Genomic DNA, 7,750 nt, shown 5'->3' on the forward strand with positions numbered 1-7,750 from the left:
AGTCTCTTCCAGATCTGCCAGTCAACCAGAATCTTCCAGATCCGCCAGCCAGCCAGGATCTACCGGAGCCTACTACCTGCCTGAGCTTCATCTCAGTACTGGGCTTCCTCTCAGTACTGGGCTTCCTCTCAGTACTGGGCTTCCCCTCAGTACTGGGCTTCCCCTCAGTCCCGGGCTGTCCATCAGTTCCGAGCTGCCCCTCAGTCCCGAGCTGCCCCTCAGTCCCGAGCTTCCCCTCAGTCCCGAGCTTCCCCTCAGTCCCGAGCTGCCTCAGTCCCGAGCTGCCCCTCAGTTCAGTGGGGTTCTGGGTGAGGACTATTAGGCCATGGTCGGCGGCGAGGGTGGATTATACCAGGACGCGAAGGGGAGGAACTATGACAGTAATGGAGTGGGGTCCACGTCCCGAACCGGAGCCGCCACCATAGACAGACACCCACCCGGACCCTCCCTATGGTTTTGAGGTGCGTCCGGGAGTCCGCACCCTAGGGGGGGTTCTGTCACGCCTTGGTCATAGTATTTTGTGTTTTCCTTAATTATTTGTTCAGGCCAGGGTGTGACATGGGTTTATTGTGTTGTCTTATTGGGGTTTTTGTAAGCATTGGGATTGTGGTTTATTAGGGGTGTGTCTAGCATAGGCTTGGCTGCCTGAGGCGGTTCTCAATCAGAGTCAGGTGATTTCTCGTTGTCTCTGATTGGGAACCATATTTAGGTAGCCGGGGTTTCACTGTGTATTTCGTGGGTGATTGTTCCTATCTCTGTGTAGTGTTCACCAGATAGGCTGTAATTAGGTTTCACGTTCCGTTTGTTGTTTTTGTATTTATTAAGTTATTTCATGTATCGTCATTTCTTCATTAAAGAACATGAGTAACCACCACGCTGCATTTCGGTCCGACTCTCTTTCGACAAACGAAGAACGCCGTTACAAAAGAAAAACCCTTGAATGAGTAGGTGTGTCCGAAAGTTTCAATATATTTGCTAAAATATCTAAAAACAACATTTTGTTCACTTTTTCATTGTAGGGTATTATGTGTAGCATAGGTGAGAATTTTGTTTTATTTAATCCATTTTGAATTCAGGCTGTAACACAACAACAATCTTTGTCTTAACTTGCTGGGACAACTTAACAAATGACAGAGTACACCTTGCATGTTAGAATGCTGAGAATTGCTATATAACAGACTATTACAGGTATCAACTATTAAACCAATATGCTAACAGATTGGGATCTCATAATAGTAACACTACTAACTTATTGAGCTTAAATAGCACTATTCATTACATAAAGACATCTCAAAGTGCTGTAAAGCAACAACAAAAAACATGTAATTTAAAAACCATCATGAGTTGATCAACAGTCAAGACACTGAAGGTTGAGAAAGGTTACGGCGTGATTGAGGTCAGAGGAGGAGGAGGAGGTCAAAGAGGAGAGCCAGACGCAGGCAAGCAGCAGGCAGTACGTTGTCATCACGGTGTCTCGCCATCCAAGCCGTCTGCTGCTTAGTTGTAGGACTCAGACAGATGAAGTTAGAGTTCCGTACTAGCCACTGAATCAAATCAAATCAAATGTATTTATATAGCCCTTCATACATCAGCTGATATCTCAAAGTGCTGTACAGAAACCCAGCCTAAAACCCCAAACAGCAAGCAATGCAGGTGTAGAAGCACGGTGGCTAGGAAAAACTCCCTAGAAAGGCCAAAACCTAGGAAGAAGCCTAGAGAGGAACCAGGCTATGTGGGGTGGCCAGTCCTCTTCTGGCTGTGCCGGGTGGAGATTATAACAGAACATGGCCAAGATGTTCAAATGTTCATAAATGACCAGCATGGTCGAATAATAACAAGGCAGAACAGTTGAAACTGGAGCAGCAGCACAGTCAGGTGGACTGGGGACAGCAAGGAGTCATCATGTCAGGTCGTCCTGGGGCACGGTCCTTGGGCTCAGGTCCTCCGAGAGAGAGAAAGAAAGAGAGAATTAGAGAGAGCATATGTGGGGTGGCCAGTCCTCTTCTGGCTGTGCCGGGTGGAGATTATAACAGAACATGGCCAAGACGTTCAAATGTTCATAAATGACCAGCATGGTCAAATAATAGTAAGGCAGAACAGTTGAAACTGGAGCAGCAGCATGGCCAGGTGGACTGGGGACAGCAAGGAGTCATCATGTCAGGTAGTCCTGGGGCATGGTCCGAGGGCTCAGGTCAGTTGAAACTGGAGCAGCAGCATGGCCAGGTGGACTGGGGACAGCAAGGAGTCATCATGTCAGGTAGTCCTGGGGCATGGTCCTAGGGCTCAGGTCCTCCGAGAGAGAGAAAGAAAGAAGGAGAGAATTAGAGAACGCACACTTAGATTCACACAGGACACCGAATAGGACAGGAGAAGTACTCCAGATATAACAAACTGACCCTAGCCCCCCGACACAAACTACTGCAGCATAAATACTGGAGGCTGAGACAGGAGGGGTCAGGAGACACTGTGGCCCCATCCGAGGACACCCCAGGACAGGGCCAAACAGGAAGGATATAACCCCACCCACTTTGCCAAAGCACAGACCCCACACCACTAGAGGGATATCTTCAACCACCAACTTACCATCCTGAGACAAGGCTGAGTATAGCCCACAAAGATCTCCGCCACGGCACAACCCAAGGGGGGGGGGGGGCGCCAACCCAGACAGGATGACCACAACAGTGAATCAACCCACTCAGGTGACGCATCCTCTGCAGGGACGGCATGAGAGAGCCCCAGTAAGCCAGTGACTCAGCCCCTGTAATAGGGTTAGTGGCAGAGAATCCCAGTGGAAAGAGGGGAACCGGCCAGGCAAAGACTGCAAGGGCGGTTCGTTGATCCTTTCCGTTCACCTTCCCACTCCTGGGCCAGACTACACTCAATCATATGACCCACTGAAGAGATGAGTATTCAGTAAAGACTTAAAGGTTGAGACCGAGTTTGCGTCTCTGACATGGGTAGGCAGACCGTTCCATAAAAATGGAGCTCTATAGGAGAAAGCCCTGCCTCCAGCTGTTTGCTTAAAAATTCTAGGGACAATTAGGAGGCCTTGTGACCGTAGCGTACGTGTAGGTATGTACGGCAGGACCAAATCAGAGAGATAGGTAGGAGCAAGCCCATGTAATGCTTTGTAGGTTAGCAGTAAAACTTTGAAATCAGCCCTTGCTTTGACAGGAAGCCAGTGTAGAGAGGCTAGCACTGGAGTAATATGATCAAATGTTTTGGTTCTAGTCAGGATTCTAGCAGCCGTATTTAGCACTAACTGAAGTTTATTTAGTGCTTTATCCGGGTAGCCGGAAAGTAGAGCATTGCAGTAGTCTAACCTAGAAGTGACAAAAGCATGGATACATTTTTCTGCATCATTTTTGGACAGAAAGTTTCTGATTTTTGCAATATTACGTAGATGGAAAAAAGCTGTCCTCGAAATGGTCTTGATATGTTCTTCAAAAGAGAGATCAGGGTCCAGAGTAACGTCGAGGTCCATCACAGTTTTATTTGAGACGACTGTACAACCATTAAGATTAATTGTCAGATTCAACAGAAGATCTCTTCGTTTCTTGGGACCTAGAACAAGCATCTCTGTTTTGTCCGAGTTTAATAGTAGAAAGTTTGCAGCCATCCACTTCCTTATGTCTGAAACACATGCTTCTAGCGAGGGCAATTTTGGGGCTTCACCATGTTTCATTGAAATGTACAGCTGTGTGTCATCCGCATAGCAGTGAAAGTTAACATTATGTTTTCGAATAACATCCCCAAGAGGTAAAATGTATAGTGAAAACAATAGTGGTCCTAAAACAGAACCTAAAGGAACACCGAAATTTACAGTTGATTTGTCAGAGGACAAACCATTCACAGAGACAAACTGATATCTTTCCGACAGATAAGATCTAAACCAGGCCAGAACATGTCCGTGTAGACCAATTTGGGTTTCCAATCTCTCCAAAAGAATGTGGTGATCGATGGTATCAAAAGCAGCACTAAGGTCTAGGAGCACGAGGACAGATGCAGAGCCTTGGTCCGATGCCATTAAAATGTAATTTACCACCTTCACAAGTGCCGTCTCAGTGCTATGATGGGGTCTAAAACCAGACTGAAGCATTTCGTATACATTGTTTGTCTTCAGGAAGGCAGTGAGTTGCTGCGCAACAGCCTTTTCTAACATTTTTGAGAGGAATGGAAGATTCGATATAGGCCGATAGTTTTTATATTTTCTGGGTCAAGGTTTGGCTTTTTCAAGTGAGGCTTTATTACTGCCACTTTTAGTGAGTTTGGTACACATCCAGTGGATAGAGAGCCGTTTATTATGTTCAACATAGGAGGGCCAAGCACAGGAAGCAGCTCTTTCAGTAGTTTAGTTGGAATAGGGTCCAGTATGCAGCTTGAAGGTTTAGAGGCCATGATTATTTTCATCATTGTGTCAAGAGATATAGTACTAAAACACTTGAGCGTCTCTCTTGATCCTAGGTCCTGGCAGAGTTGTGCAGACTCAGGACAACTGAGGTTTGGAGGAGTACGCAGGTTTAAAGAGAAGTCCGTAATTTGCTTTCTAATAATCATAATCTTTTCCTCAAAGAAGTTCATGAATTTATCAATGCTAAAGTGAAAGTCATCCTCTCTTGGGGAATGCTGCTTTTTAGTTAGCTTTGCGACAGTATCAAAAAGGAATTTTGGATTGTTCTTATTTTCCTCAATTAAGTTAGAAAAATAGGATGATCGAGCAGCAGTAAGGGCTCTTCGGTACTGCACGGTACCGTCTTTCCAAGCTAGTCGGAAGACTTCCAGTTTGGTGTGGCGCCATTTCTGTTCCAATTTTCTGGAAGCTTGCTTCAGAGCTCGGGTATTTTCTGTGTACCAGGGAGCTAGTTTCTTATGAGAAATGTTTTTAGTTTTTAGGGGTGCAACTGCATCTAGGGTATTGCGCAAGGTTAAATCGAGATCCTCAGTTAGGTGGTTAACTGATTTTTGTCCTCTGGCGTCCTTGGGTAGGCAGAGGGAGTCTGGAAGGGCATCAAGGAATCTTTGTGTTGTCTGTGAATTTATAGCACGACTTTTGATGGTCCTTGGTTGGGGTCTGAGCAGATTATTTGTTGCAATTGCAAACGTAATAAAATGGTGGTCCGATAGTCCAGGATTATGAGGAAAAACATTAAGATCCACAACATTTATTCCATGGGACTAAACTCGGTCCTGCGTATGACTGTGACAGTGAGTGGGTCCAGAGACATGTTGGACAAAACCCACTGATTCGATGATGGCTCCGAAAGCCTTTTGGAGTGGGTCTGTGGACTTTTCCATGTGAATATTAAAGTCACCAAATATTAGAATATTATCTGCTATGACTACAAGGTTCGATAGGAATTCAGGGAACTTAGTTCCGTGAACTATCTTGCTAGCTACTCTTTGCTACTACCAAAATTCAGCACCCACTTGGGTGATGCTACGACAGTCATGAGGCACCAGAAAGCACACCACACCACACTTCAATAGTAATTCAGGAGTAGCCTTTTAACTTAGTCCTTCATATGGCCATGGTCATCTGTCATCTCTCTGTACACCTCTGCCTTCGGGCTTCTCTCCATTCTCAACCTGCAGTGAGTTGGCATAATCTAATCAAAACATTGTCTCCTAGCCAAAAACCAACCCCTAAATTCAGTCTTGAATACGTGCTGGATTCAAACTATTCAGACTATAATAATAAGCTAAATCAATAGTTCATTCATAAAACCAAAAGTTTGTTAGGGAAAAATTCTATAAAAAACACAAATTATTACAAATATTTACACAACATGTACAGCAGCTCTCTGCCTAGGCTACCTCACAGACACAGACACCTCACAGACACTTTTGGACTTGTATTATTTCCCAGTGTTACCAATATCACTAAAACAAATATATATTTCTGCTATTTGTAACATTGTTGTTTCAATGATGAGTCAGTCTTGGTAATCTGATGTCAAAAATGTACTATATGAGAATAAAGAAGAAACCTGTACATTGCTCTTGATAGTATCACTGTACTATATATCCCATGGTTTGGAAGACACATTTCAGTTGAATGCATTCAGTTGTACAACTGACTAGGTATCCCCCTTTCCCTAGTAGTGTACTTTGCCAACAATGGACATCACCACTCCCTACAGCACTGAATTGGTCCAACTGCTTGTGTGGAGCCTGAATCAAGTTTTTGTCTTTCTGAACACGAAGAATGATGTCACTATTCTTCCACACAGTCTGTCTTTGGTCTGTCTTTCTGTTAATATATGCTGACATAAACCATCTTATACACTACTTAGATACAAATGTGCTTAAAATGTCAATCTGCTTATCGATTATGCGTGTTCGGTCATAATGTCGTTTGACATTGCTCTTACACTTAGAAAAAAAAGTTGCTATCTAGAACCAAAAAGGGTTCTTCGGCTGTCTCCATAGGAGAACGTTTTGAAGAACCCCTTTCGGTTCCATGCAGAATCCTTTCCACAAAGAGTTCTACATGGAACCCAAAATAGTTCTACCTGAAACTAAAAAGGGTTCTACCTTGAATTTAAAAGGGTTCTCCTATGGAGACAGCCGCAGAACCCTTTTGTAACCATTTTTTCTAAGAGTGTAGTGTCAGACCAGTGGAGCGTTGGGTTTGCCAAATGCCTGAGTGCTCTTGGGTTGAAGGAATGCATGAAAAGATGAAAAGAGTCATTTGACTTGGGAGGGAAAATGACAGGTTTCATTGTTGTAAATGGCTGCACAGATCCATCATATGAACAATTTCACTAAGAGACTGAATCGTTATTTTACACTGACACTAGCTTCATTCATCTTCTGAGGTAAGACACAAATGAGGACAAGGTTTCTGATGTTAGGATCTCAGGACATACACACTTTTATCTGTCTGCAAATCTATATTTCTGCCTGTCTCTACCTTCATCCATCAGTACGTCTGTCCATCTGCACCGTCCATTTTTTAAACTTCATTCCATCATATTTATGAGCTTTCTTTGGGCATCTCTTAGAAGTCAGTCTGTTTGACTTCATCAAGTGATGTTTTACCCCTGGCCTGTATAAATGGACCGGCAGGTGTCAATGTAGTGCCTGTGAGTTTGTCACTCAGTGGATTAAGACTGATTCAGTAGAGCCATCCATTTCAGACGACAGGGGGCAGGATGCCTCAGAGAGAAGACGTCATCCTTTAAAGAGGGAGAGAGAGAAAACTGCTGACAAACACAGTTACACATGTGGGCCTGTTTCAAACACTTGCGAAATACCTCCCTCCCTCCCTTTATCCCAGATCTAAATAGCTTGTGAAAGGAAAATAATGGTCACCTTGCTGCATTCTGTCACCACCTCCTAGATTTCTATAGAGTGTCTGGAATCATTTTATTCCTGATCCATCCTGGCACGCCAGTGAACGATCCGGCTAATCTTCTAATGGCTGGGGCTGTCGGCGCTGTCATGTAGCAGCCCGTAAACCAGGAAGTGGAGGGATCTCCACAGCACCGACCTCAGCAGCGCAGGGCGCCCTGATGGTTCTCCCCCGCTACGCAACTGAGGAAGAGAAGAAAACGTTGCTCTCATGTGGAGAGATAGATCACATGTTTTCTGATCCAGCAGAGTGAGGGAAAGAGTTTATAGCCATAGAAAGCCAAGATGATAGAGACATGGTACCTGGCAGATGAGAGGAGGAGAAGGGGGGTCAGAACTACTGCTTCTAAGACAAGGCAACTACTATATTACTACTAACAATAGGATGCTACTACTA

General features: G+C 44.5%; 1 long non-coding RNA gene across 1 annotated transcript; it reads right to left on the reverse strand.

Annotated features, from left to right (window-relative positions):
• Positions 1-2,148: 2,148 nt before the first annotated feature.
• On the reverse strand, positions 2,149-7,522 carry LOC127915016 (uncharacterized). The gene is made up of 3 exons (XR_008089847.1): positions 7,315-7,522; positions 6,914-7,178; positions 2,149-2,290 (listed from the first exon to the last, which is right to left on the reverse strand). It is a non-coding gene; the product is annotated as an uncharacterized LOC127915016 (long non-coding RNA).
• Positions 7,523-7,750: the final 228 nt, after the last annotated feature.

This window comes from Oncorhynchus keta, chromosome 34, assembly GCF_023373465.1.
Source record: "Oncorhynchus keta strain PuntledgeMale-10-30-2019 chromosome 34, Oket_V2, whole genome shotgun sequence".
Lineage (NCBI taxonomy): Eukaryota > Metazoa > Chordata > Actinopteri > Salmoniformes > Salmonidae > Oncorhynchus > Oncorhynchus keta.